This window comes from Catharus ustulatus, chromosome Z, assembly GCF_009819885.2.
Source record: "Catharus ustulatus isolate bCatUst1 chromosome Z, bCatUst1.pri.v2, whole genome shotgun sequence".
Taxonomy (NCBI): domain Eukaryota; kingdom Metazoa; phylum Chordata; class Aves; order Passeriformes; family Turdidae; genus Catharus; species Catharus ustulatus.
In genome coordinates this window covers 63414318-63434857 of record NC_046262.2, presented here as the reverse complement: position 1 = coordinate 63434857, position 20540 = coordinate 63414318, and the positions used below count along the sequence as shown (strand labels likewise).

General features: G+C 47.6%; 1 long non-coding RNA gene across 1 annotated transcript; it reads right to left on the bottom strand.

Moving 5' to 3' along the window:
- Positions 1–1231: 1231 nt before the first annotated feature.
- LOC117010517 lies at positions 1232–20225 on the bottom strand. Its single transcript, XR_004420697.1, has 6 exons — positions 20134–20225; positions 19717–19965; positions 14767–14884; positions 11060–11163; positions 10673–10732; positions 1232–1910 (listed from the first exon to the last, which is right to left on the bottom strand). It is a non-coding gene; the product is annotated as an uncharacterized LOC117010517 (long non-coding RNA).
- Positions 20226–20540: the final 315 nt, after the last annotated feature.

The window sequence follows — 20540 nt, the reverse complement described above, 5'->3', positions numbered from 1 at the left end:
ATCCTGTCATCCCCCCAATGTGTGTTATGAAAGCCTTAGAAAGCAGAGCTAAACCTTTCACTACAGGTGCCTCATGGCTGTATGTTAAAACATTATGTCATGCACACTAGTGGTGTTTGATTTCTACATAGCAAAGCCTGTCACATCACTGATCTTTGGAGGAACAGCCATGACACAGCAGCCAAAACAGCCTTAGATCTCAGCTGCTGGTGATTTCTACATGCTCTGTGCAGGTGAGAAGAAGCATGAAGAACACAGAGAAACAAGGGCTCTGCAAAGCAAGAAAGGCAGCAGTGAAGTTGCTGAGCACGGCTCAGCTGGAAGTTTCCATTGACTTGGAAATGATCCGCTGAGCTTGCAACAGAATGCTGCACTATGGGCTGCATATGGAATGAAAATCAGGAAACCTAGGCAGGTTTTCTCCGCTGCAGAGAGCACAGGTAGAAACTGTTGTCAGAGATGACTAGCTGAATATGAAACCTTGGGGTATGCATGTGCTTCTGTTCCTCTACTATTTAATAAGGCCCTGAGCCCACAGACTGCTTCAGGGCAGAGATGGCCTCCTCCTGGGCTTTTGTGGTGTGAGAGACACTATAAGCGGGGCCTTTCTTTCCTTGCCTCCTCAAGAAGGAACTGGGTGCAATCTTTTCCTGGAAGAGAAGCCCAGAAAGGAAAAAGATAAGGCTTTAGCTAGTGATGGCATTGCTGTGCACCTCTGGAAGGATGGAGGCAAATGCACAAGTGAGAGAGAAAGCATGGCTGGGATGACCAAGGTAGGCTCTGGAGGCTTACAGACGTGGTCTGGAGGTAACGACGGCTGTCACTGGCAGCATATTTCTCAATTTTGTCTTTTATGCCTGTGAGTCACCAACAAGCTGGAGAAACAGCTCAGGCAAGGATCCCCCCACGCAGAATTGTGTGTGAGTTGTCCCTGTGAAACTGCAGAGCACAGCAGCATTGGGATGTCATCTGGCAGCACCTAAGTTGCAGCTAGCTCAGTCCACTGGGAAGTGGCTCTCCATGAGTGTGGAAGGCTGAATTCAAGCTTCACTGGAAGATCTTTTTTTAACTTTAGTTAGTCTTTAAACATTTGTCTTCCAACTGTAAATGTTGTGCAGTTTTAAACAAATTCTGCACAAAACTTCTCAACTGTTTTTAACAAAAAACCCCCACACCTACAGTTTATCACCTTTTAACAAAGATTTGCCATTTTTGAGAGGAACTCCCCTCTCAACAAAGTGATGGATTGCTCCCTCTCTGCCTGAGCCTTTCCTAGATCTATCTAGATGTCTATTCCACACCTTTTCCTTGGGAGGGAATCCAGGCAAAGTTGCAGGATATTAAGTTGAAACATGTTCTCATCTCAGCCCTGTGAGACAGAAACTGGACGGAAGGAGTTTGAGGATCATTTTATGGTTTCCTGGGGGCAGCAGACATAGATCATACAACACTGGAGGAGAATGGGCATCTGAAGACCTTGCCAGGGAGGCTCACAACATGCTCTCTTGCAGCAGAGTCAGTCCTAGCCCAGCACCTTTTTTGCGTGTCTGCAGTATCCAGCAGCTGGCATCTCTCGCTTGCAACAACATGGACAAAAATCAGATTTTAGGACTGTTGATGTTATGCTGGCTTCTGTCTCAGGGATATTAAACTCAAAAGTCTTTATGGCACCATGTCCCACAAGAGACAAAGGAAGTGGACAACAGAGAGACAGGACACAATGAGTAACAAGTCCTCTCCTGAAGTGTAGTATCTCCAAGCTCTCCTCACCTGTTTTCCCAGAGTCCTCAGGGCTGGATGCTGTCTTATCCCAGGCTGCTGCTCTGGCTGGTCACCACAGATTTGCTGCCAGTTTCTTTTTGTGGGCTCTCCCAGCAGAGTGGTGCACACACACAAAGTAATCCTTGTTGCTACAAAGCGCGTATCAAACAGATTGTTTCACTTCTTTAGTTTTTTAAATTTAGAGAGTTTGCACCCAAGACATATTTAGGGGTGATGACCCACCTACAAGTACTTCAGTACATTAGCTGTCTTTCACTTTTGTCCGGTATGACAAGCACAAGCTGCCTACCATTACCCAGGACTTCTCCCCTCACAACCAAAACACACCAGAAATGATTATGACAAGCTAAATACACTGCAAGTGATTGAGGCCTACTCACAAGCTCCTTTCTCTTCTTTCCAGCAAATGTCATCTGAGCTTTTGGACCTCTCTTCTTCTAGAGCCCAGAGAGCCTCTGCCAACCATCCTTATGCAAATGGAAAATTTATGCACACACCCCCATGCATGTGCAGTCATCCCTTCTGCTTGCTGACACACTTTCTGTCAGACATCTCTGTTTTTCTAGTCAAAGCCTCTGTTTCCAAATGCAAACTTTTCTGGACAAATTTTGAGGACTCCTGTACCTAAAACCAGGGCTAACAAAGTGGAGCTTGGCACCAGTCTTGTGCCTTTCTAAGTGCCAGAGGCCTACTGATTTTAGGAAGTCCTTCTCAAACTGAGCTCCCATTGCTGTTCACCCTTAGGACAGCAGCATACGGACTGTGTCCATGCACTGCAACCCAGTCTCCTTTCAAACAAAACTGCCTTAGCATGAAAGAAATTGTAAGTCATAACTAAGTTTCAGTACTGCACTTTTCATCTCATCACCTGACATTGTCGTCAAAGTGTACCAACTCTGTTAAGAAGATTCTATTTGATATCTCTTCTATCACAGTGCATGTCATTTTACTCACATAAACTGAGCCAAGCAACTCCTATCTGAGCCTTCTCCTGCAGCATACTCCTCAGAGGGGCGTGGGTTCCCCATCCTTTGGAAAGAAGCTGCAGGAACCACAGACTGTGCAGTGAGGTGATCCCAATGATGTAGAGACCGTCCCAAAAGTGCTGAAACATCTTGACTGTATAAGAGAGCCTGGGCTGGAGGAAGCAGCACTAAGTTTCATTTCCTTAACCCCTCGGCTCCCATCTGAAATCTGCAGCAGCCATCCAGAAATCAGGGAAATATGACTAACACTAACTTACACCCCTGAGTGATCCTGGTTTCTCATCAAACCAAACTGCCCAAACTTGAGCTAAAGGCACAGTGTAAATAGGAGGATGATAATTATAGCAGCCAAATGGCTTTGCCAGTCCACTTAATCTCATTTTAAGTGCCTAGTAAGTATCCTTTGAAGATCTGTGATCTACTTGTCACAAGGATTAAAAAGCAAGCAACTGATAAAAAATAACTCTGTGGAAAGTTCCTTTTCTGACTATTCCTGACACAGATCCAGCAGACATCTGTTCTTGGTGCATTGCTCCAAAGTAAAGTAGCCAAAGATCTAGGTAGGAGAAGTTGCTGTTTCTTGTGAAGTTTACAGCTGATGGAAGCACAAGTGGACTAGTATCCATGCAAACACACTGTGTTGTGCCTCACTTCCCACACATGGAGGATGCACCACTGTCAGCAATTTTTGGAGAGTGGGGACTCACTGAAATGCATAAGAAGGATTCAGTGAAACCACTTCAGCCCACAGGCGAGCCATGGGAGTGGGTGTTCCTCTCTGAGCAGTTCTAAATTAAGAGAGTATCATGGATGGGCTCTTCATCACAGATAGACCAGCCCACTTGTAATGACAGTACAGTGGTGGTGGGATTATCACCAGAAACTGCATCCCCTCACATTTTGAAGGAATTGGCAATTAAAGAGTTTTTAAAGAACAATTTTTACAATACCCTGCCTGAGAGATGGTGCAGCCATCTCACCCTGCTTCTCCTGAACTCTCTTCTCCCTGTGAAAGAACACTTATTCTCTGCATGCAAATGTCTAGGGAGGGCAGCTTTCTGACTGTACATGACAGCAGGTGAGCCAGGCTATTTATTTCACTTCACCTGGACCAAAAGGAAACCTTCTTCTTCCTTTCAGAGGATTGTGGGATTTTTCACTAATTAAAAAAAAACCCCGAAACCCAACAAAACAAACAAAACAGTTCAGGGTCAGTTTCAAACTGAAAGCTTCTCATAAAACAAGAAAGCAAAGGAATTCCTTTGGAAAATGTCAAAATGTGTTGTTTCCACTTCCAGAAAGTTTACTCCCCTCTTTTCAATTAAAGCTGTTTGTCAGTTTGCATAAAATTCAAGAAATATTTTAGTTTGCCACCAAAGCACACCTTTACAGTCCAAGGCATGCATCTGGAAACTCCAGCAAGGAGTGTGGACCCTGTTTGTCTGGCATCATGGTGTGCAGCAAGGGGGCTGTTTATGAGCATCCCTGTATGTGGAACTACATGGACCAGTTTCAGCTGTGGTACTGGATTACCAAACCCACCAGCTTCAGCTAGAGCATACCTTTCAGAAAGAGCCAGTCTGAATCTTAAGGCTACATAATTAAATTACTGATGAACTAGCAACCAAGATCCACAGCCTGAGTGCTTGCTGACAGACTACTGTTTCAAAAATATAAGAAATCCCTAAGTAAACAGTGCAGAGCTGTTATCAGATTCGGAGATTTGTAACTTTGAAGTTCAGGAGGAATTGTTTTGCTTATGTGCAGAGACTGTAACAAGTCACTTAAACCTCAAGTGCCAGCGCCAAATCTGGATAGCACTTACCAGCAAAGTGAAGGTCCCACCAACAATGGGGCATACTATGAACAACCTCCAACAGCTATTGCTGGAATTAAAGAAGAAGATAAGTGGAAAGGACATGACAATCAGTAGCTTTTTGAAATAAAACAGTGGGAAGGAACAACCCTGCTTCCCTGCTAAGGCCTTGTTTCTTTTTATTTTAGTATATTCAGCTCCTGTATAGATATACTGACAATCCTGATGACGCTTGTGACCCTTAAGAGGCTGAGCTGTGACATGAGACACCCCATCCAGGGTACAAGTACAAAACATAAGTGTGGGACAAGCACAGGGCATAAGGAGTTCGAAAGACAGGAGGAAGATGCCTTTGCTCATTTCATAAGTCTAAATAATTGTCTGCTAGTTTTCACAGGTACTTCAGAAAGGAAAGCTTTAAAGAGAAAAATTAGGAGAAATTTAAGGAGAAAATTGAGGAACACAGTGATAACCTGTGAATAAAGCATTGAGAAAGGGAAATTATGTTTAACCAGTGGAATGGATGGAGATATCAAAAATGTTTGTTTCTTCTTATCAAATGCAACTCCTAACAGGAATCCTTATTTCAGGTTAATGCAGCCAGACATTTTAGAGTCAGTACAGGAAAACTACGTTCACAGTTATGAGCATGTCTGTGGGAAGATCTTGCAAGGTTGGCTGGTTGCTTTTAAGGGGTAGGATTTTAATTTTATACCTTGTGAAAATCACGAAGTTGATTGAAGCCAAAATTCACAGATGGGAGGGAAAAAGACAGCAGTCTGCTCTTGAGGGAGGATTATTCTGTCACACAGGACACAATAGAGACCTCTTCTTTTACTACTTTAACAAGTTTTGCTTCATGCTGGCATTCCTGCTTCAGAAAGGCACTGTCATGGGAAACGGATTCTGCCTGGAGACCAGACATTGTTCAGGATATCCCTTCCACCTCCGCGTGCTATTCAGCATTAACACAGCCGTAAGCAAAGCCCTGAGACTATTGAAATTTCTTTCTTCATCTCCCTCTTTCTCTTTGACAAATGTGTGACAAGGATGCAATTGTTTGAAAGCCCAGTGATGGAGAAAACAGAGAGCGAAGCCTTCAGACGTGCCTCAGTGATTTAGAAGCCTTCCCCCAAGACTTGTGAAAAAGGTCACGGGAGGTCTTCCATAGGGTTCAGCTTCCCAGCAGGGCTCTGGATGCCAATGTAAAGGCACTTAAATTCCTTTAACAGCTGACCCCTTTGTGGATGTTCCCACCTAGGATTATCCTGGCTCCTGGGCTGAAGAATAGCCCTTAGCTAACTAATGGATCACAGGCCCTTCCCTTTGAATATCTGCAGTTTGTGTTGGGTAATCGCCCATCCAGCCAGCAGGAAGTTGTTTCTTCATTAAAATGACAAAAGCTTTTGAACGATGAAGATAAGAGCTCTTCTGATGAATCATGGGCAGGGCGGGTTTGGGAAATATTGTTTCATGCTACCCAGAAGTTACTCAGCAGCTTGCTGGTAATGTAGCCTGAGCAAAGCCTACGCGCTGATCTGTGCATACATTCCTCTGTCAAAGCTCAGCCTAGCCCTAAACCAGGCCTTTTCCCCTGCAGCTATTGGGGCACATGGTGCCTGAGGTACTCCTGGTGTGAGCAGACATGTGGACTGCTGTGCAATGGAGAACTCCAAGAACGTCTGCGGCGGAAACTTACATGGACACCAACCCTCTCCCAGGATACTCCTGCTCTGCCTCCTAAAGGGAGAGCACTCTCACTCCTAAACCCAGCACTCCTAAATTCCATGCACTGAGCCCCCACGCCAACTCCTTCTCTGCCCATGGACAACCCCTTCCCACCTTCCCCCTTCACAGAGCAATTCCTGCTCCTCCAGGCTACATGTTGCCCTCTTAGTGGGAGGGCATAAGGAGGTGGTGTCAGACTCCCTTCCATTAAGGCTAAACTATTTAAAGTTCACTGGGCCAGAAAGAGGGACCAAGGGTCAGCATCATTGCTCAGAGGAGTATTTACATATTTCATGCACTGGTGGTTTCATTTACAGAACTCCAGAAGTCCTTTGAGCAAGCTAGGCACAATGGATCTCTTCTGGCAGGGGCAGCTGCGACTGCCAGGTGACCCCCTCAGAGCCCTGTGCTCTTTTGACTATGACTGGAGGTCCTGCCAGAAACAGGCAGGAGTTCCTCCAGGCCCAGAGCAGCACACAGTACAGCCCATGGTGGGGTGATCTGGCTCCTCTGCTGTGGACACTAGCCCTGCCTGGTCAGGAGGACAATGCTGGCCAATCCAGAAGAGCCACTCCTGTATTTCTCCAGCCACTTCAGGGACTGAGCACCTGCCATCAGTGCCACTGTGATCTGTGAGTGCAGTGAGAGCAGTGCTAGCTGCTGTTCCCCCTGCTTGCTGAATGGAAAGAGCTGAACTGTTGCTGGACTCATCGTTATTCATGGTGCTACTGCTAATCTGGTCAGGCCCCTGCCCTGGGTCTACGTGGACCTTAGGGGCCATAGGACCTGCCATCAATCCCAGCCACCCACAAGGCCAGCAGCCCTGGCAACCCAAGTGTCTTCCTGCCCTTGTTCCTGCAGGTGTGGGGGGAAATGCGTGTAGGCTGCAGATGCCAGGCACCCCCAGTGAACTTTCTCTGAGCACTAGGAGCAGCTGGTCTTTCCCACCTCAGCTCCAGGACTTCAAATAGTGGTAATGTGCTCTCCATCTGCCCAAGAGCTGCCCTGCACCATAATGCAGGATATTGCTGCCTGGGACAAGTGACATGCCTACAAACTCCCTGTGCTTCCACCACCCGACCAAGAGAGTTATTTGAGCAGCAGACATACATCCCAAGTCCCTTCATAAACCTCTGGACCAAACCTCTTACTCTGACTCATAATAAAATCAGAAAGAAATGTGTTTCTGCGGCCTCTCTCCCTAAGTGACCTCTCCTGAAAGCGCTCTAGGCTTCCAAAACAAACAAACAAAGGAAAAAAAATCAAAGAAATGGAATATGATGAAAACCAAAAAAAAAATTGGAGAAGAACCTCAGGCACCATTTAGGAAAGTACTGTGTCTTCCTCCGGCACTATGCCATCTATGCTTAATGCCTAGAAGGCTGGGAAAGGTTCTGGGAGAAAAGTCCGCTGTGCGGGAACGTTTTAAGGGCCTGAGTGGTAATGAGTCATGGTGAGGTTTGGATTCAGATGTTTCCCACCTAGAACCTGCCCATTGTGCAGACTTTCCAGGCAAAAGACAAGGGAATCCATTTTCCCTGGTTGATTGATGTAAGAGGATATAAGGCGGTGTAAGGGGGTGTAAGGGGATGTAAGTGGATGTAAGGGGACAGCTCAATCCAGCTGCTCCTGTCACCAGCAGGTCCTAGGGCCACCTGTGCTGGTTGGTGCTCCAAATTCACATAACAGGTCAGGTTGGAAGGGACCACAGTGGATCACGAGGTCTAACCTCACTGCTCAAGGGGCAGGGTGATCCCAGCGCATGTGGCCATGTGCAACTTTTGTTTGTATTTCAAGGAAGGGAGAACCACCGTTTCTGCTACCTATCCATGACAGAAACGGCATTCCCTGAGTCTGCTGTGGCTTTTCTGTGGTGCCCTCAGTGCTTCCTTCCTTCTTTCTCTTCCCACCTCCTTCTGCAGGCTCACCTGCCCCCAGGTCTTTGCAGTGCAGAAGGACTGCAGGTGGGCTCACACAAATCATGAGCCAAATGTGCAGCTTTCTATCTCATAGGATCTCTAAACAATTAGCTGGGATTTTGCCTTGGTGTTTAGCTTCCCAGACAGGAGCTGGGCAGTTTGGAGATCTCATATAGCTACATCAAGCAGGAGTATAAGGAAGCTCTGAGCTTTGGGGTCCCAGTATATTTCATGCTGGACTAGTTCCTAAGTCTGTGCTTCATGCAGCAGAACAAGCTATCTGCTGGCTTAGCCACAGGCAAAACTGGGTGCTGCCAGGAATGTGGTGGACTGTCCATAAGGGGAGAGGATCCCCAGTCATCACAGGGGAGTCTGGTAGCCCCTCCAGAAAGGAGGACAAGGAAAAAAAAACCAAAGAAGAGCTGCCAGAAAAGATATTGCTGTGTATCTGCATGAGGCTAAATGCCTTCACCTAGTGCACACAGCTCCTGCCCCTACAAGGAGGTTGAGCAATAACCTGGCAGGAATTTGATCAGGAGTTAAGTCCCAGTTACCAAATGCAGGTTGCATAGGGCCAGCATGTGGGTGCAAACCTCTTCACGCTCTGTTTGCCCTCGTTCTGGCGCTGACCCTGCCATGAGCTCATTGGAAAACAGCTTTGGCACAGCAGCTGCACGAGATACGCTTCCCTCCACACCCAGCCCTGGCCCTAGAAACTCATGCAGTGCTGAGTGGAGAAACGCATGCTCTCAGTGGAGACATGAGGCAGCACCATTTGACTGCCATGCAAGCTGCGTGACATCTGGTGCTAGAGGAGGCTTGGGACCAGAAAGACAACTGTGGTCAGTCTCTGGAGCAAGCAGTGTGGGGAGAGGCTGAACTCTGTGAAGGAATCAGTTAGGATGAGAATCGTATGTGGACTGAGTTTTATTTTGGATTTGCCAGATGGCCTTAGAACAGCAATGTGAACTAGTAAGGCTTTCCTGGCCACAGTTACACCCTCTTTGCCCAAGGGGTGTTGTAGGAAAGGGCACACAGCAGCACACACCTCCTGATGCCACACTGATAAGGGCACTAGTGGTTCCACAGCTAGGTCAGCATCTACACTGACAGCTGTGCCAAGCAGCTGCATGTAGAGGGAGGGGAGAGAACCCTCAAGCCCCAGAGTGTTGAAGAAAAACCCATTTCCCCATAACCACTGCCCAGCTCACTCTGTGGCAGAGGACCTTGGTGTCACAGAAACTGCAGAATGTACTGGGAGAGGATCCTAGTCTGCCAACAGTGCCCTCACCTGAGGTCGTCTGCTCTTGAAGGATGCTGCTTCCACCCCAGCCACTGCTCCAGTGCTCTCCGTATTTCCCCTGACCCCCAGCCTCGGACTCAGGGGTCATGGCGCTGTTGGAGCTGCCACAACCCACCCTGTTTTTCAGGCTGTATCAGACCGACGGTTTCAGGTTGCGGTGGGAGGACATTCCTCTGGCTCCACATTCCTTGCAGGGCTAATCCTCGGGGGAATGCGCCGGCATGCACAGCAGCTTCAAGCTGTGCTGTGCGCCGGTCTGGCCAGAGGCACAGCCGGGCCTGCACTGGCCTGGCCTAGCCTGGGCCTGGCCTGAGCCCCGGCCGGGCCTGTGCTGGCCTGGCCTGAGCCCCGCCCGGCCCGGCCTCACTGGGCCCCGTGTGGGCTCACAGCTCCAGCAAGCCTTGTCCCGTTTGCTGCTGCCAGAGACCCTTTTGAAGCTCAGATATGCCCACAGCGAAGTCTAAAGAGCAGCAAGACACAAACTGCTGCTGCCACAGGGACCCCAGCATTTCACTGCCTGCTGGGCATAACCACCCAGAAGTGTAGCAGGTCTCAGCTGGTCTATCCATAAAGGCTAGCTGGTTTTCTCCCATCCTGCCTTGTAGAACAGGACCTGCATCTACTGAACGGCTGCCACGCTCCTGCCAATGTTCTGGGCATTTCAGAAATAGCTTCCTTTAAAACCTAGTTTTTATCCTCATCTAAATACAACTCTCCTGCAAGTGTCTCACCTCTACTAACGAGTGGTAGAGGCTGGGACAGAAAAGTGTCTTCATCTCTTTGATTGCCTGATACTTTAGCTTTTTGCTGTAACCACGCCAACATTTTTACTTCACAAGGTGAAATGTTATAAATACTAATGGAAAAATTACTTTCTCTAATCCACACTCTGGAGGTGAGCTCTCTTGAGCTACCAGTCTGCAATTTGGTGCATGTGTCTGCAAAGATACTAGGTGAAGAAAGCAAGCTAAAGTAGTTAAAATACTTGTGAAAGGATGCAGAGGGAAATTATTTTTATATCTACTATAGCTTTTAGAAATCCAGCCTTCCTTTTCTGGGCTCATATATTTAGGCTGGGCTTGTGTTTTCACCCCAACTACTCTACTGTCCTTGCTGGAGAATTCTGGTTGAAAATTACCTTAAGCCTTTGTCAAAATTCCAGTGCTTCTCTGTTTGGACTTGGCCACTGTAATCCCGGCTAAAAAAAAAAATGCAGAAAATGTTTCAAAGTCCAGCTTTGAAAGGGCAGCCATTGTTTTATTTGTGTTTAATTAAAAATAATAATGAAATAATAGTAATTGTTTTCCAGACCCATAATAATTAGCAATCCAACCTACAGGTCCCATGGGAAAGAGACTTAGTTTCTGCAACTAGTGTGCTTGAATACTGACTTGCTCTAGATTGCCAAGGTTTTGAGTTTAGCAATTTGTTGGGAGGGGGTTTCCAACTTCAACTTCATTGCATTTTAACTGTCATGCTCCAAACCACAGAGTTTTACTACAGCCTCCATTTCCCTTTGTTTTACCTGAACTTCTCATCTTGCTCTGCAAATCCTCTGCCAGAATGAGTCATTCCTGCAGGATTAGTTCTGATTTTTCAGCTCCTCTCTCAGTGTTGCCCAGACTAGTTCTGAGGAGAAAAAATTTGACACGCCCCATTCAGGATGTGTAAGAAGTGAATGAAAGAAATTACCTTCAGTGCTCAGCTATTTGCACTGAACCAGATAGAACCACCCCATCTCTCCACCACAGCCGAGCCCTCAGCATGGCACAGTGTCGCTGACAGCACTAGGCTAGCAGCTCCAGCCAAAGGGCTGCACCAATCCCCCAATTCTTTGGGTTATTCCCCCTCGGCACTGCGGTCCACGCAGGGATGTTGATTTGCTCCACACTCCAGAGGGGGTGTCCTGAGAATGACCTACAAGGGCCCTCAGGAAGGAATGGGGGCACCACGTGCTGCTCATGGGGTGCACTTCCCTGGTTTTGCTCTCTGACCATCAGGGAGGCTGCACTCAGCCCAGCTGTGATCTCCTGCCTTTAGCGGGAAGGTAACTCTGGAGGCCCCCTCTTTCTGCTGACTGCAGAGGTCAGTCCTGTACCTCCTGTGTTTAGCACCTTGTCCAGACCAGAGAGTCTTCTGCTCACTTACTGGAAGCAGATCTTAGCCTGTCCCTGCCCTCAGACCTTTTCTTATGTTCAAATCTAAATAAACACTTCTTACAGGAAGAAAAATTATTTTTTAAAATTATCTTCACATTTAATTTTCCACTTCTCCCTTGTTCTCTGTTTTTTAAAGTAATAAAGACACTCTGTTGTGGTTTAACCCCAGCCAGCAACTGAGTCCCCTGCAGCTGCTCACTCACTCCCCCCGGTGGGATAGGGGGGAGAACTGGAATAGCAAAAACAAGGAAACTGAGATAGAGAGGGTTTAGTAGGTAAAGCAAAAGCCACACACACAAGCAAAGCAAAACAAGGGATAAATTCACACGGCAGGCAGGTGTTCAGCCATCCCCAGGACAGCAGGGCCCCCATCACGCCTCACGGTGACTTGGGCAGACAAACGCCATCCCTCCGAACCTTCCCCCACCTCCTCCTTCCCCCAGCTTTTTACGCTGAGCATGACACCATATGCTGTGGGATATCCCTCGAGTCAGTTGGGATCAGATATCCAGGCTACGTCCCCTCCCAGCCCAACTCCGTGTCCACCCCCAGCCCCCTCTCTGGTCCAGTGGTTGAAAAACAGCAAAGGCTTGAGCTCTGTGTAAGCCCTGCTCAGCAGCAACAAAAACATTCCTGAGTTACCAACACTTATTTCAGCGCAAATCCAAAACACAGCCCCTTACTATTTTTTCACACTATTGAAAAAATTAACTCGATCCCAGCCAAAACCGGGCCACTCTCACATAGTAAATATTGTATTGTCTCACAGCAGAGTAAAGGGGAGGGAATCTCAAAATTATGCCACTCTGCTTCTCTTTCCAGGTCCAAAACATGAAGTGATTCTGGAAGTGATTGTTAAATCACTTGGAAGATCTGTTTTCTGATACTGGTCCAGCACGGTCGGCAAATTTGTGATTTGCATATGAATACCCAAACTGCATAAGCAAAACTATCAGAGCCAGCTGGAACAAAGAAAACCTGAGCACCTGGCATTTTGAGAAGTCCTTTGCTTGTGTTCGAGGATCACTTTCCTGTATCATTGACTTGAGCTGATTTGACAGAAACTCCTGGAAATCGTGTTTTTACCACAGGAACAGAGAGAACTGCAGAAATGATAAGGTTTCTTCTCCAACAAAAACTGAAAGCATGGTTATACCCCATAGATTAGCTTGTTCAGGGCCATGACTAAGTCAAATTTTAAAAAGTCCGATAGACAGAGATCCCACTATCTCTTTGGGAAACCTGTCCCATGGGACAAGCTTCGCAAGAGAACTATGGACTGGTGACAAAACAAATAAGCTCAGACTGTCTAAAATCAGAGATTTCTGAAACTTTTTGCTGTCCCCGGAAATACATGCAGTGCACCGCCAATTTTTATTAGCAGCACAAAACTTAAAAACACTTATTTCTCTCCAGATTACCGTGACCTACACACTTCTGGTTAGAGGTATTGCCTCAGGCAAACGCTGGGCAGATGCTTATCTAGTGTAAATCCCCACAGATCTGTTAACTTCAGCAGGACGCCCGCTATTCACTGCCTTTTCAGTCTTGTTTTAAAAAAGCCTGAATTTGAGAAATAACCCATTTTCTCATCTGGGGAGAGACATTTTTGTTACAGGCTCAAGCAAAACTCCAGCAGATTTCGGAAGGTACTTGTAAATAGGGCATTACTTGGTAATTACCATGGTGATTGCTAAAGGGTCAGAGAGAGGCAAGGAGAACAAAGGGGCCTGGGGAAAAAAAACAGGGCCTCTTTGTAAAAGTATTCAGATTTTGTCAGCCAGTGCCAATAAGCTCGAACTATCGCCACTTTACACTTTGTTTTTTAAATAAAGACTATTTACATCCCTCAGGCATGGAATTACAGCGGGGTAGTGCTGGGTCCTACGGATCCCCCATCAGCATCAGCCCCCGACGGCCGAATGCATCCGTGGCAGAGATACAGCTCACCCTACTGCCAGACGTGGTTTGACATCCAGCGGTGCACTCGGACACACGCACGCACACAATGCTGCAGCTTTCGTGTCTTTTTAAGTACAATTTTTCTTCCCTCGATCAGTGCTTGACATGCACTCCCCAGCCTGGGCATCCACCTACCTGCACCCAAGGTCAGGAAAGAGCCCAGAGAGGCCACTCAGCTTTAACTGGGAGTTATTTTCCAGCTGGGGGCTTTGCCTCCAGCCGCAGGGCCACGCTGTGGCCGTGCCTTTGTCTCCCCCTGCAATCCCTGCAGGATCTGATCCGATGTCCTTGCTCCCCAGCTCTGCCCTCTGACCGGCTTTGTCGCTAAGGGCTTCCCCAGAAAACCCCGAAGAAGTCAGAAACTTGGCACACAAAAGGGCTGGGTGCCTGAACCTACCTACTGAAACAGCTTATTTTTGATCAAGTAGAGTCATGCAAAGCGTGCTAAAAGCTGCAGTTTCCAGGGAAGGGCAACAAGTGTTTTGTTTAATAATGTTCAGTAACACAGCGATTTTCCTTGGTTTAAAGAAAAAAAATAAGGAACAAAAAAGCACGTTTTTGCAGTCTGTGTAGACCAGTCCTAGAAAGCTGTGACATTGCTTTTCATGTTTTTTTGCTTGTACGAAAGTGATGCTGAAAGTCTTTGATTCCAGACCAAGACCCAGAGGAGACGAAATTTAAGTGAGCTTTTTTCTGTCTACCCGTACAAGATTCTCTCTGCAAAACAAACCTCATAACTAGTGTTCCAGAAAAGGCTTTTCATATTCTTCCAGCTCCACCCCCAACCCTTCCTCTCCACATTCCTTGCTTTTCCACGGTACTTCTCTTTCCCCTCCTTCATGTGTTCCCAGTCTTACCCCACTGCTCCCACGTACTAGCTCCCAACACCCTTTGCTCCCCTTTGTCTGCCTCCTTGGCTGATGCACTGTCTGTGACCATGAGCAAAGTGCTCTGCAAGGACTGCAGCTCAGAGCATGTCTTGGGACAGGGAATTGGTTAGTAAATTACAGGGCATCCTCACTGCAATTTGTTAAGAGTTTTAAATATCCATATTTGGGTGAAACAACATGAAGAGCACTTCCAACAAAGAACACCAAGATATTTCTCTCACCTGCACTGGGAAATTTACCACTTGACTCTACAATTTGGCCAAAATGTCCTGTGCCCTCTCCATCCCATGCTTAAGTGTGACTTTAAAAAAGTCAGTGTCCGGGACAATGTGGTTCTGTCTGCAACAAAGTAAAAAGAAAAAAAAAATATTTATTTTCACATGGCTTATTGAAGTAAAGCAGGATATTTGCAAATATATTTTGCTCACAATATGGCACTTAATTAAATAATTATACTTAAATAACTAGTTCCCAGCTTTCAAAGCAAACAATTAATAATTCCCTCAAAACTGTTGTATTCTGTAATTTTCTATCAAGCATCTGGTTTCACTAGTAGCTGCAAAGAGAGCTGAATTACTATTGTGGCAAATAGTAATTTGCCTTTAAAAAGTTTGTCATCAGCTGACACTTCCTGTCCACAAACCTCAGGGTCTTTCTTACCCTGTGGGCTCTCCGTAGGAGCTTCTGTTAGATGCCAGTGACACCTGTTGTGAGCCAGCAGAACAGACTGGTCCCAGCAGGGTACCTGGGAAATAGTGAGCAGAAGATGTTCACCCTGCCAGAGATTCAGCCTCTCAAAACCGTTGAATGACTGCCCAAATAGGGCATTTGATAGGCAAAATTGAAAGAATTTATTTCCATGCCAACAGTGTCTGACGGCTATTCAAAGATGCCCATCCGGAAGATTTTCATGAGGTGCTGAAATTCACAGGCTTCCTAACACCTGCACACCGGAAAAAAAAAAAAAAAAACCAAAAAACCCAAACAAACAAAAAAACCAACAAAACAAAAAACCCCACCCAAAAAGCATAGCAAGTGATTTTCAGCTTACAGAAGAGCCTGATTCTGCTTTGCATGTTTCCAGAAAAAGCCAGCTCCTCCTTTTTGGAGCATCTGATGGATCTACACTACTCCCAATGATATCTTGGTGGTACAAAGGCAAAAATGGGCAGCTTATTCTCTTGGAAACCAGCTCTATCTTCTCCTTCGGCAGGAGAACAAATGAATGTGTCATGGCCCATCCAGCTCAGGCTGCACCCACACTGGTTCCCCCAAGAAGGTGCATGCTACTTGCTGCCCACGTCACATGTGGTGTTTTCTGTCGCTTCATTTTGTGGCTCCATTTCTTAGCTAAATGAGGCTCTCCCTGCCAGTGCGCACAGCAAGTTTCCATGTTTAACTGTTTAAGAGTGCTGGCACAGACCTCGGTTTGCCAAGCTGTGCTCCTCAGGAAAACCAGTACAGAGTGTACCTCACTTGCTGCAAGAGTCACTCCTGGCCCGTGTCCAGCCCCCTGTACTGCATTCCCCGTAGCCTCTGCAGCAGGGTCCCAGCTGGAACGGGCACACAGGGCACTGCTTCCCCAGGGCACCACTGGCATCTTTCCTTTGCTGGGCTTCCCAAGCTTCCCAGCAGCCCCCTGCTCCCATTTGTGGTGGTCCCTCTAGGGTGGGGCCTTAACTCTTCCTGTGTCAGCCACCCCCTCTAGTTCAGTGCTACCATCACCCCAGAGCACCAATCCTGCACATCTCCCAGGCTGTGTGGCCAGTCCTTCTGCCATTACACTGCTAACACTGAATTCCCAAGTGGGACAGGGTCCTAAGGGAACGTCAGAGGTGGTGTTCTGCTCTGAGAGAGCCTGCCCTGCCCATCTGCACCTGTTCCTGTTGCAGCTCACCTGCCGCAGATCCCGTTTCCCTCCAAGAGCCAGGGAGCTGCTGGGCTGTCAGGCAAGCATGCTCAGTGCCCTTCCCAGGTGGAACCATGCTGGATGAAGGCTAAGGCTGCCCATAGCACTTGTCCCAATTTCTGGCCCAAAACATGGCCTATTTTAAACCCACCATGATCTTTTGGTTTTTTCTACAGAAGAGTAGGACAGCTAACCCAAGTCTCCCACATGAACCTGGCTGTATCTGTGTGCTTCTCTCAGCACACAATTCTTTCTACCCTGTAACCCCAAGTTCCCATAGAACATTCTACAAAGGGATAAGAAGCTGCAATCATTTGGGAAAACTGCACCGATACTAAACAACCAGGCCACTGATGGAGAGTGAAACTTTGCCCCCACTAGACAAGGTGAGTGAACAGCTGGTGAAAATAGGCAGTATCCTTGCAGTATGTTGCTTTCCAGCCTCTCTTCTGCCATGTGGTCATACTCACTGTTCTGCTGCACATCAGTTCTCCCTCAGAGGTTTCACCTTGGTCCCCATACCAAAATCTAGCCACAAAGTGTTTCCGAAATTCATGCAATCACCTCCTTGTTTTCGTCTCCCATTAACTCCAGTTAGGTGCAAAACATCTTAAGCTCAGTCACTTTGGACACTTCTTTGTAGAATGCGCTCTGAAAGTGCATAAATGATGTCACGTCATCATTTACTTTATTCCAAAAGTCTCAGGATTATGTTCCCCTCTCAGATCTTAACCACTGCAGGTAGAGTTAAGCTCCTTGTCATAAGTATCATGATGTGTCTGGCTGTGATGCTCTCCTCACTTCTAACAGCAAGGTCCTGGCACCAAACACACAGCCAATAAAAAACCCGAAATTGCCATTCCATAACAGATACCACTGAGCTTGGGGTGGTTGCTGTGCCATGGGTATGTGCTCTCACTTGGTTTGCATTCAGCCAATATGATCTGGCATTTTGATTTTGCCAGACCCTTAACTTGAAACAAAGTACATGCAGCCCTGCTGTTCCTGGAACACAGAGGCAAAACTTTCCCTCACCTCAGAGAGGAATTCTAATGTAGAAACAAAACTATCAATGTGCTGCACATGAAGGGGCTGTCCACACATTTAGTGTCCACTTCCCCTTGTTTAGTTGAAGTGGAAGAAGCAGCTCAGGTCATAGGACTAAAGGAGAGCAGGGTGACCCTGTAGTCTACCCTTGAGGGATCTTAGTGGTGTGGTTTGTAACTGGATTTTTTTCCATGGGTGGAAATAGCTCTTGGAGATCCAAGCAGATGGGATTTTGTTTGGGGTAATTCTCTAGCAGCTTTGAGTACTAAAAAACTCCATTTTTGAGAGGCCAAGGCACAGTTCCCTTGTGCAGGGTACAACTCTGCAGTGCAGTGGTCTTACGATCAGTGACCACTTTGCCCAGCTAAAGGCTGAAGACCTTAGTGTCAGCAGGATCTGAGCTGAGAAATCTAGACACAAAAAAATGATAACTCTAAACTTTGTCCCAGAGACCAAAAGAAAGTTCAAGTGATAGATTCTGTATGGCTAATGTTATGCAGATATCATACATTTTTGATTGTATTATGAACTCTATTATGAGTAGGTTTAATCAATGCATGGTGTTTTCCATCTTACTTACTCTTGTCCCTCCTCCAGCATGATGGAATCAAAAGAGAAAACAATGCTTCACAAACATGAATACTAACTGTTCTGCTCCAGCAACAGGCACCACTTGATTTACAGATGGAGGAGATCTGCAGTCTAAGATCCAAGTGGGTGAGTTGGAGTTTCATATTCTCCATAGTTTACTCCCCACGGGAAGTGGTACTCAAAAGAGACACTAATGCTTAAAATGGGACATACTGCTGCTCCCAAAGTAGAGACTTAACTGTTTTCAAACAGGTCTATGATAATGTCAGATTGAGGGTAGTCTCCAGGGCACCATGTTATCCAATTCCGACTTCACTCACAAATATTGGCACCACAATTTGTGTGATGCGGAAAGGAGAAGGGACAAGAGCCAGCACGTGCTGTTTGGGTATACATTTCACTCTGTTTTGGGCTCTGCCAAGGAAACTGCTCACTTAGGAAAGGATTTTCTTCACCAGCAGGGAGGGCAAAAGCAGCTGTTCAGCACACACCATCCCTCCTCAGCACACACCTCTTTCATTCTCCATCCTCTACAAGTGGAAAGCGAAGCACGATCTGACTTTGCCCTCTGGAGGCATGGAATTGGCATGGCACAGAGAGACACAGCCCCAGAGGTGACTGAACTACAGCACTGCCTTTTGGAACATCCGACAGGAGAATTCATTCCCTGCTGCCGCTTCCCAGAAGGCAGAGCATTACTTGTGAGGCAGCTTTGTACCGAAGGAGTTGGCTTTTGGTTTGTAGACAGTAATACTACCCTAGCCTGCTGTGCACTTCAAGAACGTGGGTGTTGGTACAGGAGCTTGATTTTTTTTCCTTGACACAAACTCTGCAGCACATGATTTGAAATACTGCCCAGTGTCTGCATCCAGCTACTGGACACACTACATGCACAAGTGGGTCCACAACAAGTGCCACTTCATTATTTATTCTGCCAGCTCCATAGGACTTTTTGCTATTTCCCAGATTGCTGGGAAGCCACAGAGACAAGCAGGTGGCCAGTGGCTCCTGGGTCCCTTATTTAGCTGTAAAGCAGGTTTTTTTTCTGCATGGAAATGGATCCTCATACATATACACACCCACCCACCCACGGATTTTTTTTCCAAGCAGATAAACAGATCAACAACTCTGCTGGACACCTTCAAGGGAGCTGTATTTCACTAGGATAAACAGTTCTTACCTCCCCTTTCTCCCTTAAAAATAATTTCTGTAATGCCCAAGAGGGCTTTGGAAAAGCTTCTCCTACAAAGATATACACAGCAGAGCATTTGTGACTCGAGCTCTGGAGAAGATACCAAGATATGGGCAGGATCAGGTGTACAGTCATGCACAGCACCTGCACACCTGTGCACATCCACCTCTCTGCACACACACCTGCCTACATCTGCTTCTTGTCTACATGCCTGTGAAAAACTATGCCCGCATGCAAGCCTTGGATCCAGCCACATACCCATGTGTGCTGACATTTGTTTGTACACACACTCACCTGTCAGTGCACACCCGCAAACTCTCACTCACATCTTCATCCCCACACCAGTGTCCTTGCACAACCACGTACCCATGCAGGTGCAGCCTTCCACGCACACACGTGCCTGTGCACACCTGCACACACTTTCAGTCTCACCTCCAGGATGTCCTGCCATCTCCTTTATGTTCTGGCTTGTAAGGAACATCATGTCAGCAGGTTGTGCTGTCCCCAGGCCTGTGGGTATGTGTCACAGGGGCTCAAGTGCTGGGCAAGCATTCCTCAGATGGGGTCTGACCCTCAGCCCCAAATATCTGAGCAAACATGAGGTAGCTGGCAGCTATGTCCCAAGATTAGCCTGTGGAGAGCCTGGCATCCTTCCTGGTTGGATCATGGACCTGTGGAGTCCTGTGGCGTAAGAATCAGGGACAAGCAGGTCAGCTCAGGGGTCAACCAGGGGCACGGGAGCCTAGTCCTGTGCCAAATCGCTGCTGGGTATCAGCTGTGAGGGTCCCAGCCGCAGTGCATTCTGCACACTGCATTCACGCAAACCGCGTAACCTAAGCCCGCACTTACTATCTCTCCCCACGCAGATCTGTCACCGGGTGTTTTTTTCCAGCCTAATTTGTTTCGACAGCTTGATCTCCGCAAAGAAGCGTGGTGCTCCCTGGGCAACGCTGCCCGGGGCCGATTGTCCCGCGCGGACCGGCAGTGTCCCCTCTGACAGTGGCCGTCGCTCATCGCTGTCTCTCCCCTCGCTACCGGCGCCGAGCCCTACGGGGAGCCGCGTTAAATGCCCGGACACCCGCCCCGGGGTCCCGGAGACGCCCGCGCTCCGCTCGGTGCCCGTCGGCCCTCCGGAGCTGTGCGCTGCCGACGGCGGCGGGTCCGCGGCACCCCGACGGCGCTGGGGACAGGGACCAGCGGAGAGGGGCGGAAGGGGGGTGCCGGGCAGGGTGCTGTCCCGACCCGCGGCGGCAGCG